General features: G+C 48.0%; 1 protein-coding gene across 2 annotated transcripts in view; it reads left to right on the plus strand.

Annotated features, from left to right (window-relative positions):
* PSD2 (pleckstrin and Sec7 domain containing 2) overlaps nucleotides 1-18,475 on the plus strand; it is a 143,175-nt gene that overhangs the window by 68,333 nt on the left and 56,367 nt on the right. The gene's annotated exons all lie outside the window — the stretch shown is intronic.

Below are 18,475 nucleotides of genomic sequence, written 5' to 3' on the forward strand. Positions count from 1 at the left end.
TTAGTATTTCCATCCATTTAGCACCCTCCCCAATGACTATCTAGTAACCATTTAGTGCTTTCCTTCCAGTTTGGCTAGATGCCCCCTTAGGATTCCCCAGGGTTGACCCACTGCCTCCGGTGCCTGCCTAGTAGCCCCTAGTGCCCTTCCGTTATTCACCCAGCACATTGCACATCCAATGGAGATCCCAGGGCCTTCCCAGTACTCCTGTTCACCCAGTGCCACAACAACCTCAGTCTGACTAGTATTCTCCCACTCGCATCGCGTTCCCCACCCTCTGCTTCCCGGTAAATTCCCCTTATCTTCCTGTTCCCCCACTCCCCCAGCCCCAGCTCCGCCAGACCACAGTGCTCACTGACGCCAGGAGGGGGCGCACGAGCGGTCAGCCAAGACGGAAGCTGGGCGCGGCCGGGGTGGAGGTCGAGGGGCTGCCTCCGAGCCTCTTGTCCTTCGGAGACAAGTCCAAGCCCAGGATGCGGCTGCATTTCGGGGGAGTCCTGGCAAGAGTGACGCCCCGCCCCACCCCGCCTCGCCACCATCCTCTGTTAGCCCCGCCGGGTCCACTGCCACAGCCGTCGTGGCTTAGGCTCTGGGCGGGGGCGCGCGCCCTCTGGTGGCCACGAAGCGGCGCAGCTCTCCGGGCTGCTACGCGAGGACCGGGAGGTGCATGCGTTCCTTCCCTCCCCTTTCCGCGTCCTCGCGTCCTAGTGTCCTAGTTTGTGGGGCCCGTCCTTGAGCTGGTACATGAGGGGGGGGGGGGCTGGCGGAGGGACCGGAGTGTTGGGGTTGTTGGCAATAGAGCCCCCTCTCTGGGGACAAGACAGAAGGACTGGAGACTTGGATGAAGGGAGAATATTGGCTAGGGAGCAAGGGACTGAGGGTACCGGGTGATGGCGGGGGTGGGGGTGCGGTGGGGTGTGTGTGTGTGGGTGGTAGCACCGAATCTAGATCTCCACTCGTGGATCAAGAAGTTTGGGCTTTTGTCCCTGTGTGCTGCATGCAGAAGGGTGAGGAGATGATAAGGCGGTGGGGGTGGTGGTGATGGTAGGGTGCAGTGTCTCCGTTCCAAGCCTGGTAGCTCCTGCCTGGTCCTACCTAAATCCTTAGCATTGGCATGCACTTTGACCTACTCCCAGACATCCCATTATGGCCTCTGCCCACCTGTCTGGGGCTTTTCGCTAATCTTCCTCAGTCCTGGGGGATGAGGGCGCCCTCTCCCCCTCCCACAACGTGAGGTTTCCTCTCTTCTATGTATTGCAGGAAAGAGATGCAACTGTATCAGGAAGGACCCAGGTTAGACTCCTGCAGTCTGTACTGGATCGGGATGACCTTGCCCTGTAGGACCATCCAGGGTCAGGTCTGTAATCTCATGACCATCTGTGGTCTGGCTTTAGGATAGCACTCAGTGAGCCTCTGCTTAATGGATTAGTGAGTGAAGTCCTTGGGGATGCCTCCTTCCATCCTCCACCTCATTACATGATTGAGAAAACTGAGGCACTGGGGAAGTAAAGAATTATTTCAGGATCACCAAGAATGGGTGGTTTGATAGTTATGAAGAGCACTGGCCTGGTCTGGGTTTGGTCTCAATTCTGCTACTTGCTGAAAGAGCTTGATCTTCCTCTTCTTTCTAAGCTCTGTTTCCTCATTTATAGATAAACTCTGTCTACTTCCCAGGATAGTTGTGAGGAATCTGATGATGATGATGTCAGGGAGAATTATAATGGTTATAGGCACTGGTGCCCGAAGTACCTTGTGCCAGGTGCCAGTGACCCAGCACATGAGATCCAAGCCTAGGTTGACAAAGGCTCAGGGCCTTCCTGAAGAGGTCCGTAAGCTCACAGGTAGAGTGACAAAGCCCCTCACAGGCTTGGTGCCAGACTCCTGGCCTCAGGATGAGCTTCAGAGCTCTTCTGCTACTACTTGGGCTGGATGCAGAGAGAGGGACAAGATGACCTTGGGCTGTCTCCTGTGCCGCACATATTCCCTGGGCCTGGATCTGATTTCCGGCCCCTGGGAGGGCAGAGGGGGCTAGCTGATGGAAGAAGCATATGTCCTGGCCTGGGCAGCTGGGCCTAGGGGCCTTGCCCCTGAACCTGGGGCCTTTCCTGCAGAGGGAATATCCAAGAACAGGAAGGAAGGAAGTGGGGAGGGGGAGGAAGGAGTGGAGGGAGAAAGAATGGGACAGGCCCCAGCTGGGAGTGAGTTCTTTCTGAGAGTGGCCAAGGAAAGAGGCCATCTGCATTGGCCTGGCTAAGGCTGTTGGGCTGCTCACTCCAGCTGGGCCTTGGATGTGGACATACTGGGGGCAAGAAGAGAAAAGAGGCTGAGTCTCCCCAGCTATGTAACAGGTAGAAGAACATGCCTTCCTGGGCTGGATGGGAGTAACAATAAGCTCAGAGGGTAAAGAAGGTGGGGCCTGGAACAGAGCAGGTGCCTCAAGTCTTCTAGCTCCTCCAGCCCTTCCTGGTGGCCTGATCTGTGAGCCGATGGATAGCTCAGAGTCCAGGGCTTTCACTGCCTCTGAATTCATGCATCCACCCAACAACCACTACTGAACACCCACATGTGTTGAGTCTGGGGCTCTTAACCTTTTTAACCTCAGTTCTTGCCCTTATAGAGCCCATTGGTAGTGAGGGAAGGGATGTTATGCCAGGCAGTGATGGGGGGAGCACAGGGCCTGTGACAGGCCAGGGAGGTGCCTGACCCAGCCTGGGAGGTGAGAGAAGGCTTCTTGGAGGAGGGAACATTCATGTCTAGACAAAGGACGAGTGTGCATTAGCTAGAAGAAGGGGCATGGTGGGGAAGAGTATTCTAGGTAGAGGGAAGGACAGATCCCAAGCCCATGGTTCAGGGAGAACAGAGCTATGGCTGCAGCAGAATGTGTGGCACTCAGTAATAGGGCTGGGGATTTCATCCTGAGGGCATTGCAGAGTCACAGAAGGTTCTAGGCAGACATGGCCTGGTTAGAGTTGGAACAAGGCCCAGATGGAGGGCATTCAGGGCCTCCATGCTGTGACCTGAACCTCTGTGCCCTCATCACTCATGCTCCTTTATGGGGAGCAGGCAGGCTGGAGCATCATAGCCCTCTAGTAACTCCTGTAGTTCCTCAGGATTTCCTACCTGCTTCTTTGCCACGGATCCCCCCCCACCTGGATACTGTATCCCCGGATAAGCCAACACCTACCTTACTCTGACCATGAAACCACAGCACAGGGAAAGATCAAGCAACCCACAGTTCCCTTTCCTTCCAGTCCTTCTTACCAGTCAGACAGAGATAGAGAGTGTCAGTAGAATATGCACAAATCAAGTGAAATAAAAATAATTGAGTTAGTTTGCTCCATGTGTCCACTGCTCAGGTAAGAATGAAATATATGTATGTATAAACGTCAAAATACAAACTGCATAATTTTGATGATTTGGCATATAAGTGAAATGCCCTTGTATTTTATGTATGTATGTATGTATGTATGTATTTATTTATTTAAAAGATTATTTATTTTATTCATGAGAGTCACAGAAAGAGAGAGGCAGAGACACAGGCAGAGGGAGAAACAGGTTCCATGCAGGTAGCCTGATGTGGGACTTGATCCTGGGACTCCAGGATCACACCCTGGGCCAAAGGCAGGCACTCAACCACTGAGCCACCCAGGCATCCCTGTATTTATATTTTAAAACTGCCATTGCACAATATAAAGATGAATGGTAAAAATCCAGGCTAGTTTAAATTTTTAACTTTTTTTTACTTAGAATGACATTATATAGCAAATACAGAAACCCATCATGGCAAGTTGAGAAACTACAAAGGAAAGGAAAAAGCTTTACATATATTTAGTGCTGGGTCCTGCAATGTTCCAGTCCCAGGTGGAAGACCCCTCATGTCTTCCTTTGGGTGAGGACCTGTGAGGGTGGGACCCGGGACTGCCCACCCCTGGGTCAGGTCCTCAACTCCCAGAGCCCAGGACTGTAGGTTGGAATAGACGGCCCTCCTTTTGTGTAACATGCGTCCTGGCTGGTGAAGACCTAAACTCTTCCTGGGGTCCTGCTCTCTCCTGGTGTGTCCTGGTCCAGGTTTTGGGGTACTGAAGGCATTTGGGGGAAGCCAGCCCTCTCAGCCCTGCCGGTGATGCCGTCTCTGGCCTTTGAGGGCATCTTCACTGACTACCAAGCTGCCCTCCAGCCTGGCAAGCCCCGTGGGTTCCTAGTTCCCTCCCCTTAAGTTGGGGCTCCCCAAGGACGGGGCTTGCAGATGGACCTCTGAAACAAGAGGCTGGAGATGGGTTTCTGGTTCCCTTCTCCTGTCACAGGTCCCCAGCTGGGTGAGGGAGAGCCGGTGGGCTTCCTCTACTTGGCTTGCTTTTGAGGGACAGAGAAGGGAAGACCCAAAAACCCTTGGCAGTGATTGGCTAGCACCCCCCCCCTGCCTGCAGCAGGCCCCTGCAGATGAGGCAGGCCCTTGCGGATGAGGCAGGGGGTGGGGGTGGTGTGGTGGGAGCGGGCTGGGTGGGAAGCAGGACACTCCTCAGACTGGGTCCTCAAGGAAGGCAGGGGAGGAATGGGCAGCATAGGGTGGTTCAGACTCTTTCGGGTGTGAACATCCTCTGAGCTGATCTGCAAAAGGCATTTAGTGCACTTAGAGGTTGCCACTCATAGAAGCTCATTGGTTGAGGAGGAGGAGGTTGGTGAACTGGTGGGGCCTCCCTCCTCTGCCACCAGTAATGCCCTCCATCCCCTCTTCCTTGCTCAGGGCTTCCTTCTTTCCTCTCTACTCTCTTCCCCCCTCCTCTTGCTGCTGTTCCTCTAGCACACCAGGCTCATGCTGAGCCAGGGTCTTTGCACTTGCTTTATATTTTGTCTGCAACCATGGTCTCCCAGATACTTAATGACCGACTTGACTGTTTCTTTTTTTATTTTATTTTATTTTATTTTATTTTATTTTATTTTATTTTATTTTATTTTATTTATTTATTCATGAGAGACAAAGAGAGGTAGAGACATAGCAGAGGGAGAAGTAGGATGTGGGACTCGATCCCAGGACCCCGGGATCATGCCCTGAGCCAAAGGCAGAGGCTCAACTGCTGAGCTGCCCAGGCATCACAGGCTTGACTGTTTCTTGAGTCTTAGCCAAAATGTCACCTTCCGCAGGATGGTGTGTCCCACTGCCCAGCCGACATGTCTCATGAAGCCTCTGATATTTCACTGTTCCAGTTTTCCTCATGGTACTTGAGAGGTGGTCATTTTGCTTACCTGTTTGTTCACTGTCTTTCTCCCCTTCCCCGAAGGCTATGAGACTTCAGCCTTCACCTTGTCACCTTGTCCATCATGTTCCTCATGTCCTCAGTGAGTGGCAACACATGGTAGGTGTGCCATACAGACAGAACTCCACTTTTTTGGAGTTCACAGTTTCATGAGTGAAGTGGGATTGAACAAGCAAACACATGTCCACTACATATTTTTTGTTATTTTTAATGGTGGAAAGATATAATATAACAAACATTTGGAAAAAAAAAAACATAAAAATTTGGTCTTGGGGCACCTGAGTAGCTTAGTCGATTGAGTGTCTGCTTTCGACTCAGGTCATGATCCCGGGGTCCTAGAATTGAGCCCCACATCGGGCTCCCTGTTCAGTAGGGAGTCTGCTTCTGCTTTTCTCTCTGTTGCTCCCCCTGCTTGTGTGCTCTCTCTCAAGTAAATAAATAAAATCTAGAAAAAAAAGTGACCATCCTTAACAATTTTTTTTATCTTAACCGGTTTTCAGTGTACAGTTCAGCTGCATTAAGTACATTCATTGTTTTTTTTTTTTTAAGATTTTACTTATTTATTCATAGAGACACAGAGAGAGAGGCAGAGACACAGGCAGAGGGAGAAGCAGGCTCCACGCAGGGAGCCCAACATGGGACTCCATCCCTGGTCCTCAGGATCACACCCCGGGCTGCAGGCGGCGCTAAACCACTGCACTACCGGGGCTGCCCAAGTACATTCATTGTTATGCAACCATCACCACCATCCATCCCCAGAACTTTTCATTTTGCAAAATTAAAACTCTGTACCTCTTAAATGGTAACTCCCCATTCCCTCCACTTCCCCAGTCCCTGGCAACTACCATTCTACTTTTTGTCTCTATGAGTTTGACTATTCTATTTTTATTTTATTTATTTTTTAAAAAGATTTTATTTATTTATTCATTAGAAACACAGAGATGTGTGATAGAGAGGCAGAGACACAGGCAGAGGGAGAAGCAGGCTCCATTCAGGGAGCCTGATGTGGGACTCGATCCCGAGACTCCAGAATCATGCCCTGGGCCGAAGGCAGGGGCTAAACCGCTGAGCCACCCAGGGATCCCCTGATTATTCTATTTTTAAAAAAATATTTTATTTTTAAATAATCTCTACACCCAAATACAGGGCTCAAACCCACAATCTTGAGATCAAATGTCAGACACTCCAAGTTTGACTCTTCTAGATAGTTCATATAAGTGGAATTATACAGTATTTATATTTCTGACTGGCTTATTTCACTTGGCATAATATCCTCAAGGTTCATCCATGTTGTAGCATGTGTCAGAATTCTCTTCCTTTTTAAGACTGAATAATATATTCATTTTATGTATATGCCCCATTTTGCTTATCCATTCACCTATCAATGAACACTTGGGTTGCTTCCACCTCTTGGCCATTGTGAATAATGCTGCTATGAATGTGGGAGTACAAAAATCTCTTCGAGACCCTGTTTTCAGTGCTTTTGTGTATAAACCCAGAAGTGATTGTTGGATCCTATGGTAATTTTATTTTTAACTTTTTGAGGAACCACCATACTGTTTTCGATCTTTTTTCTTTTTTTAAGATTTTAATTTTTTATTCATGAGAGACACACACAGAGAGAGAGGCAGAGACACAGGCAGAGGGAGAAGCAGGCTCCATGCAGGGAGCCCAAAGTGGGACTCGATCCTGGGACTCCAGGATCACACCCTGGGCCAAAGGCAGTGCTAAACTGCTGAGCCACCCAGGGATCCCCACCATACTGTTTTCCACAGCAGCTGCACCCTTTTACATTCCTCCCAATGGTGCTCAAGGGTTCTATTTTTTCCACATCCTTGCCAACACTTGTTTTTTTCTTTCTTCCTCTTCTTTTTTTTAATAGTAGTCACACCCTGATGGGTGTGAGGTAGTATCTCATTGTGGTTTTGATTTGCATTTCTCTAATGATTAGGAGGCACATTTTGAAGTAAACATGTTTTGAGAGAATGAAGGGTAGGGAGCCTCTTAACTCTGGTGGTCTGGAAGGAGGTGGTATTTAGGAAGGGAAGGAGGCAGCCAGTGGAGGATCTGGTGGAAGAACATTTCAGGAAGAGGGAACAGAAGTGTGAGTGAGTGCTGTGTATTTTTGCCAGAGAAATAGTGAATAAATAATGGGCAAGGGGTTGGTGGTGGGAGATGTGGTCTGAGGGGTAGATAGGGCTTTAGGCCATGGAAAGGAGTTCGTATTTGCAATTTATGGTAAGCATTGGTTTCCCGAAGTCATGGGGAAGGGGAGAGACACAGGGCACAGAGGGATAGATGGACGGAAAGGCAGGGGCCGTGTGTGTGATGATGTGGCTGTGTGCACACAGAAGACAGTGTGGTGCATGGTTGCCTGGCGCTTGTGGCTGTGTGCCCTTGCACACGTATGCACGTGGAGGCCTGAGGTATGTGTGTGTGGATGTATGTGTGTGTGGACACCCCCAGAAGCTTCGATCACTATGTGATCTGTCTCGAGAATGTGCGTGTCCACTTCTTTCCTGCCCACAAAGGCCGCCCCAGGGGGGGCGGGGTGGGGCGCAGGGTGGCTTCCCAAGCTCCTACCACCGGCCTGGAACCAGCGAGGAGGATGCGGGACCATACGTAGGGGTTGAGGCTCGTCTCTGAGAATAGCTACCAGTCTTTGAAATCTGGAAGGCGACGGCTAGTCTGCCTGAGACCAGGAGACGCGTCCAAGCCCCACGTTTGCTGGGCGGCGACGGGCGCACGGGCCTAGGGCTGGGCGGGCAAGGCGGGCGGCTGCAGTTCCGCGAAGGGCCGCACGGGGGCAGCCGAGGACGCGAGCCGAGGACAGGGGCGGGCGGGTAGGGCTGTGGAGGAAGGGCAGGGCCAGAGGGGGCTCAGGGCTTGTTTCCAGGTGGTTGGCATGAGAGAATAAAATGAAGCCAGGAGCCCATCGCTGTCCCGGTGGCGTTGCATTTTGTCCTGACAAGTCCAGAGAAGTGGAGTCACTTGCACAAGGTCTCTCGTTGCGGGGATTCAGACGGAGCCGGCCTGACCGCACCACCAGCGCTCTAACCACTGCCCCACCCTGAATGAGTTCCTCTGCAGATGGGCGTCGGTTTGTTCTTCTGTCTCCTGGCCTTGCCTGGCCCTCACCACTCCCTACCTCTTCAGAGCACCCTCCTGCTTTGGGCAGGGCTGTGCAGGCTGGGGAAGGAGGCTGGGTCTTAAGGCCCCTCCCTGAGGTCCCTGGGGAAGAAGGATTGGGGCGCTTCTAGGAGGAGCTCAGATGGATGCCCCATCACGAAGGTAACAATGGCATCATAACATCAGTTGTCTTCCCAACCTTCCCTTATGCTTTGGTCTGGGGAGGAGGTTCTCAAAAACCTGGCTGAACCCCTGGCCTGCCTCTGTGGGCCCGCCACCTCTGCTGATTCTCCTGAGCATGAGGCCCAAGTCCCAAGGACTGTAAGCTGGGATACAACCAGAGACCCCCTCAAAAATACACCAACCAGGGGCACCTGGATGCCTCAGTCAGGTTAAGTGTCCAACTCTTTTTTTTTTTTTTTTTTTTTAAGTGTCCAACTCTTGATCTTGGCTCAGGTCATGATCTCAAGGTCATGATATTGAGCCCCATCCTGGGCTCTGTGCTCTGCTTGGGGTTCTCTCTCTCTTATTCTCTCTCTGCTCCCCGCCCCCCCCCCCCGGCACTGGCATGCACTCTCTCTCTAAAATCTCTCTTTAAAAAAATGCACCAGAGATGCCTGGGTGGCTCAGCGGTTGAGAGTCTGCCTTTGGCTCAGGACATGACCCTGGAGTCCTGGGATGGAGTCCCACATTAGGCTCCCTGCATGGAGCCTGCTTTTCCCTCTGCTTGTGTCTTTGCCTCTCTCTCTGTGTGTGTCTCTCATGAATAAATAAATTAAATCTTAAAAAAAAAAGCACCAATCCCTCACTCCCCTTCTCTCATATAAGTGTGTGACTAGCAGCTTGGCCATCCCTGGAGAAAAAAACATGGATGGTTTCAGCTGAGCCCATTGAATAGAGAGGTAGACTGAGGCCCAGATAGAGGCTGGCACTCATCCAGGATCATGCAACAAGGCAGAGGCTGAGGCCCTGTTCATTTTTATCTAGAAAGGACCAAAAGACTTCAGACAAGAGAGTCAGTAAAATATGTACCCACAGGTTGGAGATTGAGGGGCCAACAGGACAATGACCACACCTTCTCCTCCAGAAAATCCACCCTGACTGCCTCCTCTGGCACCGATATGAGAAATGGCCTGAGTGCCCTTGATATTTTGTCTTGTCAGGGTGGCCAACAAGCTTTTCTGAGTTGCTTTAAGGGACCTCAGAGACCCTTAGGCCATTCTCTTGGTCAGCCTAGAAATACCCTCTAGAGCTCTCCTTGTTGAGGGCTGCCCATCTTGCTTGCATGCGTTATATACTAGGGAGCTCACTGCCTTAAAAAGCAGTCCATTTCATGGTAGGACAGCTCCTATCAGTGAGAACTGGCCTTCTTGTGCTATGCAGCTGTTGGAACTAGCTCACCCTGCGCAGCACAGAGCATATACCTTTGCTGCTTACAAGCCCTGGTTGGCTGCAGAGAGGCCTATACCTGCTTAGTCATACACTAGCTTTCTCTCTAGCTTAAATGGGCCCAGCCCCCCAGGAACACCTTTCCCAGGCCTGCATGCCCTGAGCAGCTCTCCCCTGGGTGTACTCCAGGTGGGTATTCTGCGGTGATTGTTTCTTCCTCAGTACAGAAAAGAACATGTGTTTGTTATAGGGAAATTAGAAAAATTACTGACAATTCCACCACCCAAAGGCAGCCCCCTTTAGCAGCTTGGACTCTGCTTCCAGGCTGCTGCCTGCGTGTGCTAAGAAAATGGGAGGTAAAAGCTGGTGGGAAGAGGCCTTTTAGGGGAGGAAGGTAGTTTTTGTTTAACTTAACATCTCTGGCAGCCCTGGTTTCTCAACGGTTTGGCCCTGCCTTCAGCCTAGGGCGTGATCCTGGAGACCCGCGATCGAGTTCCGCATTGGGCTCCCTCTGCCTGTGTCTCTGCCTCTCTCTCTCTCTCTCTCTGGTCTATCATGAATAAATAATTAAAATATTAAAAAAAAAGCCATCTTCAAGGGTTGTTTTGTTGTGAAGACAAGTTTTTCTCTGGAAGACAAAGGGAAGGGACAAAGAATATGAAATCATTCTGATAATAAAGAAGAATTTCAAGTTTCCAAGGGCTGTGCTAGAGGGGTGGGGAAATTTTTCTGGAGCGCTGCCCTCCCCATTAGCTCCCAACAGCCTTTTGCTTTCACCTTCAGTCACCTTCCTCCTCCTGGATCTGGGGGGCAGGTGTCATGGGAGCAAAGCAAACCCGGGTTCCAGTTGGTGGCTACCCCCTTCAGGATGGGGGAAATGAAGTCTGCAATCCTGAACCCCTAGGGAAGAGCCCTGCAAGATCTGGCTACACCTTGTGGAGGTGTGCAAGAAGGGGGTGTATCCCCAGGGAACCACAAGGGGCAATGGGACAGTGTGTGGGGCGGTGAGCGGCAGATGGGGAAAGATTGCGGTGGAAACAGCTGTGAGGACGAGAAACTAAGCCCCCAAGAGCTCCAGGGAGTAGGATGGGGTGGGGCATCGAGTATCCTATGTCTCCGGATGGGGCATGGAGAAGGGTGACCCCAGGGATCTGCTTTTCCTTCTCAACTATATAGGTACAGAGAATGTCTTCCCATTTGAGAAAAGATATGTGATGTACCATTTTAATTGCTGCATAATATTCCAGAGCACAATGACACCATGATTTCTTCATTATTATTTTTATATATTTTTAAATATTTTATTTATTTATTCATTAGGGATGGGGGGTGGCAGGCAGAGACAGAAGGAGAAGCACGGAACAGGGAGCCTGATGCTGGACTCAATCCCAAGACCCTGAGATCACAGCCCGAGCTGAAGGCAGATGCTTAATGGACAGAGCCACCCAGGTGCCCGACCATTTATTTATTTTTTTTAAATTAATTTATTTTTTTTATGATAGGCACACAGTGAGAGAGAGAGAGGCAGAGACACAGGCAGAGGGAGAAGCAGGCTCCATGCACTGGGAGCCCGACATGGGATTCGATCCCGGGTCTCCAGGATCGCGCCCTGGGCCAAAGGCAGGCGCCAAACCGCTGTGCCACCCAGGGATCCCCCGACCATTTATTTCTTTAATCAACACCCTATCTTAGGACACTGGAGTTGTTGACAACTTTTTACCATTATAACTGATTTTGTAGTGAACATCCTTATAGTTACATCTTTACCCACACTTATCTTTCTTTTTTTTACAAGATTTTATTTATTTATTCATGAGAGACAGAGAGAGGGAGGCAGAGATACAGGCAGGGGGAGAAGCAGGCTTCCTGTGGGGAGCCCGATGTGGGACTCGATTCCAGGACTCGATCGCGCCCTGAGCCCTTTAAAGGCAGACGCTCAACCACCGAACCACCTAGGCGTCCCTTATCTTTCTTTTCTTAAGATAAATTTGGAGCAGTGGAGCTGTGGGATTGAAGAGTAGGAAACCTTCAGGCTTTTTTTTTTTTTTAAGATTTTATTTTTTTATTTTTATTTTTTTTAAATTTTTATTTATTTATGATAGTCACACAGAGAGAGAGAGAGAGAGAGAGGCAGAGACATAGGTAGAGGGAGAAGCAGGCTCCATGCACCGGGAGCCCGACGTGGGATTCGATCCTGGGTCTCCAGGATCGTGCCCTGGGCCAAAGGCAGGCGCTAAACCACTGCGCCACCCAGGGATCCCCTTTTTTAAAGATTTTATTTATTTATTCATGAGAGACACACAGAGAGAGGCAGAGACAGACAGAGGGGGAAGCAGGCTCCTCGCAGGGAGCCTGATGCGGGACTCGATCCCAGACCCTGGGATCATGCCCTGAGCCGAAGGCAGATGCTCAACCGCTGAGTCACCCAGGTGCCCTCAAGGCTTTGATACATGTTGATAGATTGCTTCCCAAAAGATGGCACCACTTTTGGTTCCTAAAAACAGTGTATGCCGGTTCCCCCAACCTTAGGCATAGGTTGCTTTCTTTTCCCAAGTTTCCTTATGAAAACTTTAAACATATGAAAAAGTTGAACACATTTTACAGTTAACACTGCTCAGATTTGACAGTTTACATTGCATGCTGTGTTTGTTCTATCACTATCTGTGTATCACTTCTCCCTTCTTCAGTTCATCCTCTCTTTCACCTATATGTCAAAGGAAGCTACAGATATCAGGTACACTTAGTCTGAAACACTGCAACATTGCATCACTAATTAGAGTATATTATTCGTGTATGGTTGTTGGCTTTTTTGAGACAAAACCTGTATATAACGAAATGCACACATCCTATGTATATCCTTGCTTGCATTGCATTTTGACAAATGCATAAACTTGTATACCACACATCCTATCAAGATACAGAATATTTCTTATTTATTTATTTATTTATTTATTTATTTATTTATTTATTTATGAGAGACACACAGAGGGAGGCAGAGACACAGGCAGAGGAGAAGCAGGCTTCTCACAAGGAGCCCAATGCAGGACTTGATCCAGGACCCCGGGATCACACCCTGAGCCAAAGGCAGATGCTCAAGCGCTGCGCCACCCAGGTGTCCCAAAGATTTATTTATTTTGGAGAGAGACAGAACATGTGTTCGGGGGATAAGGGCAGAGGGAGAGGGAGAGTCTTTTTAAATTTTATTTAAATTTTATTTTAAATTTTTTTATATTTTTATTTTATTTAAATTTATTTAAATTTATTTTATTTAAATTTTTAAATTTTATTTAAATTAACATAGTATGTAAAATTGGTTTCAGAGGTGGAGATAAGTGTCTTCTACAACACCCACTGCTCATTACATCACGTGCCCTCCTTTTTTTTTTTTTTTTAAAGATTTTATTTATTCATGAGAGACACAGAGAGAGAGAGACAGAGACACAGGCAGAGGGAGAAGAGGGCTCCATGCAGGTAGCCTGATGCGAGACTCGATCGCGGGACTTCAGGATCATGCCCTGGGCCCGAGGCAGGCGCTAAACTGCTGAGCCACCCAGGGATCTCCACGTGCCCTCCTTAATGCCCGTCACCCAGTTGTCCCATCACCTCATCCCCTCCCCTCCAGCAACCCTCAGCTTGTTTCCTATGATTTAAGAGTCTCTTATGCTTTGTCTCCCCCTCTATGATTTTGTCTTGTTTATTTCTTTCTCTCTTCCCCTATGATCCTCTGTTTTGTTTCTTAAATTCCACATGTGAATGAGATCATATAATGATCATCTGTCTCTGAATTATTTCCCTTAGTGTAATACCCTCTAGTTCCATCCGTGTCATTGCAAATGGTAAGATTTCTTTTTTTGATGGCTGAGTAATATTCCATTGTATATACATACCACCTCTTTATGCATTCATTTGTCGATGTACATCTGGGGTCTTTCCATAGTTTGGCTATTATGGACATTGCTTTTATAAATATCGGGGTGTGGGTACCCCTTCGGATCGCTACATTTGTATCTTTGGGGTAAATACCCACTAATACAGCTTCTAGGTTGTAGGGCAGGTCTATTTTCACCTTTTTGAGGAACCTCCATCCTGTTTCCTCAAGTGGCTGCACCAGCTTGCATTGAGGGAGACAGAGTCTGAAGCAGACTCTGAGTGCAGAGACTTCTGTGGGGTTCAATCTCATGATCCTGAGATCAAGACCTGAGCCAAAACCAAGAGTTGGACATTTAACTGACTGTGCCACCCAGGCATCCCAAGATACAGACCATTTCCATTACTCCAGAAAGTTTCCTGCTCACCCCTACCCCTACTGTTCTGATTTCTTTCCATAACTGCTTAGTTTTACCCATGCTAGAACTTCATAAAGATGGAATCATACAGTATCTACTTTTTATGTGTCTGGTTTACTCTTTTAGCATGATGTTTTGGAGATATATCCATGTTATTGTGTATATCAGTAGTTTGCTCCTTTGTATTGTTGAGTAGAATTCTATTGTATGGATGTATAACAGTTTGTTAGCCCATTTGCCTCTTGGATGGACACTCGGGCTCGTTTCAGTTTGGGGCCATTGTAAATAAAGCTGCTATGAACATTCCTGTACAAGTCTTTGTGTGAACATACGTTTTCATTTCTCTTGAAATAGAAGTGGACTTGCTGGGTCATAGGGTAGTTGTATGTTTAGTTTTATAAGAAACTGTTCAACCTTTTTACAAAATGGTTATACACTCCCACCAACAAAGGGTGATTTCCATTGTTGAGTTTGAAGCTCATAATACAAGGAAGTTGTCACCTCCTTGGTTTTGGATGCTATATTTCAGTGAATACCACTGAAGGTCATAATAACAGGGTTGGCTGCAGTTGCCCTGGAAGTCACTGGACACCTTGGACTGTTTCTCATGCACAGATGAGTGGATGGATGCCAAGACTTCTTGATCCTAAAACTGTACAATGGCTTTGTTGGAATCTGAATGTCAGGGTTTCCACTAATTTCCACATTAAATTCCATCTTGTTACTTTTGACTTACCCCTCCAGCTAGTCCTGATAATGATGAGAGTAGCGAACTCACATAGACCGACCTGTGCCAGCGACCTCTCTCAGAACAATTCTACCAGGGAGCTCTATTATCCCCATGTTAGAGGTGAGGAAATAGAAGCACAGAGAAGGTAAATGACTTTCCCAAGCTGCACAGTCCTAAATGAACTAGGATTAGAACCCAGGTAGTTTGGATCCAGACATTATGATCTTTTTTTAAAAAAGATTCTATTTATCTATTTGAAAGAGAGTGTGAACGAGGGCTAGAGAGAGAGAGAGAGCATGAGCAGGGGAAAGGTAGAGGGAGAGGGAGAAGCAGACTCCCCGCTGAGCTGGAAGCCCGATGTAGGGCTCAATCATGGGACTCTGGAATTGTGACCTGAGTGGAAGGCAGATGTTTAACTGAGTCACCCAGGTGCCCCCCACCCAACATTATGATCTTAACCACTCACCTGCTGTCTCTTTCTGGCTTCTGATGTCATTTCCCTCCATCTTCCAGTTTCTGCAAACATGCTGAGCATGTCTCTAGGTCTTAATCCCAGGGATTGATTAAAAAACAAAAACAAGAGCAGCCCCGGTGGCGAGTGGTTTAGCACCGCCTGCAGCCCAGGGTGTGATCCTGGAGACCTGGGATCAAGTCCCGCGTTGGGCTCCCTGCATGGAGCCTGCTTCTCTCTCTGCTTGTGTCTCTGCCTTTCTCTCTCTCTCTCTCTCTCTCTCTCTCTCTATGAATAAATAAATAAAATCTTAAAAAAACAAAAACAAAAACCCCTATGACCAGGTAAATCGGGGGCCAAGTGAGGAGTGGTGGCATGCTTCTAAAGATCTCCTTTAGTACTTGTCCTATTTTATTTGCCATAATCTTTGATGGTATTTACTCCACCAGCTGCAAAGCCATGGAACTTGGGTCCAGCTGTGGTTTTCCACTATGGTCTCAGGACAGCATTCATCAAATGGCTCTCTGGAATCCCCACACAATCAGCATTTCAAGTCAGTCCCCAGATATCTGCCCATGGGCCCAAAGAACAAAGGAAACGAAGATGGGGCTGGAGTAGCACTTGTTTGAGTCCATGTGAGCACCTAGTGGCCCTCTATAGCTCCCAGGTCTTGGCCCAGTATCTAGTGTATAGTAGGTACTCAACAAATTCTTTTTGGTTATTTTTTTTGAAGGCCACCTTATTTTTTATTGTGGTAAAATAGACGTAGCATAAGAGTTAATATTTTAACCATTTTTAAGTGTGCAATTCAGTGGCATTAGGTGTGTTAAAAATATGCAGGCATGATCACTATTTCTAGAACTTTTTCATCATACCAATAAGAACTTAGTACCCACTAGATAATAACTTTCCTTTCCATCTCCCCCAGCTCCTGGTAACCTCTATTTTACTTTCTGGTTCTATGAATTTACCTATTCTAGATACTTCTTAGAAACATACAATATTTGTCCTTTGGTGTCTGGCTTCTTTCACTTTGCCTAATACTTTCAAGGTTCATCTGTGTCTTAACATCCAGAATTTCCTTCCTTTTTAAGGTTTAATAATATTCCATTGCATTAGACATGTGTTTATCCATTCATCTGTCAACAGACATATAAGTTGCTTCCACCTTTTGGCTGCTGTGTGTAACACCACTATGAAGCTTGTTATTTCATAGTCTCTTTCTAATCAGGTTTCCCCCAACCTTTTCCATTTGAGTGGCTCTTGTACAGACCCTGTGACTTCCATGTTGCTAAATCCATTGGTCATCTTTCAGTTCTCATCTCACTCAATCCATCAGGACCATTTGATCAGGTCCATATCTTTCCTCCTTGATATTATTTGTGCCTTGAGCTTATAGGCTCCCACATTTTCCTGCTTTTCCTCTACTTAAAAAAAATATATATATATATATATTATTTATTTATTTGTGAGAGACACAGACAGAGAGGCAGAGACATAGGCAGAGGGAGAAGCAACAGGAGCCTGATGCAGGACAGTCGTGATCTCAGGGTCCTGGGATCAAGTCCCACATATGGCTCCCTGTCCTGCTGGGAGCCTGCTTCTCCTTCCCCCTTTGCCCACCAGGCTTGTGTGCCTGAGCTCTCTCTCTGTCAAATAAATAAATAAAATATTAAAATAAATTAAAAAATGCAAGTCAAATCAGGTCAATTCTTTGCCCCAGATTTTGAGTGGTTCCTCATGTCACTATGTAAGGCCATAGCCCTTACATAGCCTACAAGGCTCTGCATCATTGGGCCCCTGCTCTCTCTGTGTCTTATCCTCTACATTCCCTTCTTGTTCTTTTTGCACCTTGCTGTTCCAGGAACGTGCCAGGCACACTCCCAGCTCAGAGCCTTTGTGCTAGCTATTCCTGGACTTTGGAAATCACCCTCCCCTCCCATATCTACATGACAAATTCCTTTACTGCTTTCTTGTCTCTGCTCAGATTCACATTCTCAGTCTTTTGGCAGTATTCTGTTTGAAGTTGCAATGCCTGTCATCCTGTCTGCCCTCCTTATCCCCTTTACGCTGCCCCATTTCCCCTTGTAGTATTTGTCGTGGTCGCTCTTATAAATTTTACTAATTTATTGTATTTAATTAATTAATTTATTATCTTACTCTCACCTCCACTAGAAATGATTCTGGAGGTCATGGATTTTCCTCTCTTTTGTCTACTGATAGGATTCAACCTAGAATAGTGCTTAGTACATATAGGGCCTCAGTAAAAGTTAGTTGAAAGAATGAATGAAGAAAGTAATTGTGATAATTTGGAAGAGATCTGCAATCTAAAATAGTCATTGAAGCCAAGAAAATGTGGGCCTCGGGCCTGGCCAGGCGTCGTGGACTTTACTGCTGTTCACTGGGCAGCAGTCATCCTACTGCTCCTGGGAGCTCTCTCCGCATTTGCCTTTGGGATGGATCTGCTTCCACCATGGGTCTGGTGGGTATGGATAGCCTGGGCCGATTCCACTCTCCACTCCCGGGGTGGGCAGGGGGCAGGGCAGACTCTTCAGGCCACAGTGATTGGTTCAGGACTGGGCATATTTCACTGTCTGGGCCAATGAAACTGCATATTGAGAATTTTACTTCTCTTCTTGGGATGGGTAAGGCTTCTTCCTGCAAAGGCAGATGTGGGCTCAGAGCTGCCTTGCCAATTTTGTTACTTTGTTGGAAGAGCCTGCCCGGGATCAGAGTCAACACAAAGGACTACTGAGCTACAGATGTGGAGAAAGATATTTAGGAGCCTTGATGCATACCACCTACAGCTGGATCTGCTCCCGGACTTTTCATTTACACGAGCCTCTTTTCATTGAACAGAGTTTCTGTCCCTTGCAGCTGCTTACATGGTACCTGCCTGAGCTCATGAACTGGGGAGTGAGGAGGGGGCTGAGTAGGGCCTGTAGCGTGTGTGGGGTGGGTGGCTCTGGTGGCAGTATAGGGGAGAGGGCCTGAGCATTCAGTTAGCGCTAACTGGAGGCAACAGGGAAAAGATTTGCCTTGGCCCTGCCCTAGAGGAGCTCCCAATCTGTAAGGAGAGAGGGGCATGGACTCTACGGGGGCATGGCAGATTGAGGGATCTTGCTCTGCCAGCTGCAAGCTAGGCTGAGATGGATTGTGCCCAAGGTTGGGTAAGGGAGTAGGAAGGGGGAGATCTTCCCCATTGAGTTACCTCCCGCTCTGCCATTCCCCCCAC

This window comes from Canis lupus, chromosome 5 (genome assembly GCF_048164855.1).
Source record: "Canis lupus baileyi chromosome 5, mCanLup2.hap1, whole genome shotgun sequence".
In the NCBI taxonomy this organism is placed as follows: domain Eukaryota; kingdom Metazoa; phylum Chordata; class Mammalia; order Carnivora; family Canidae; genus Canis; species Canis lupus.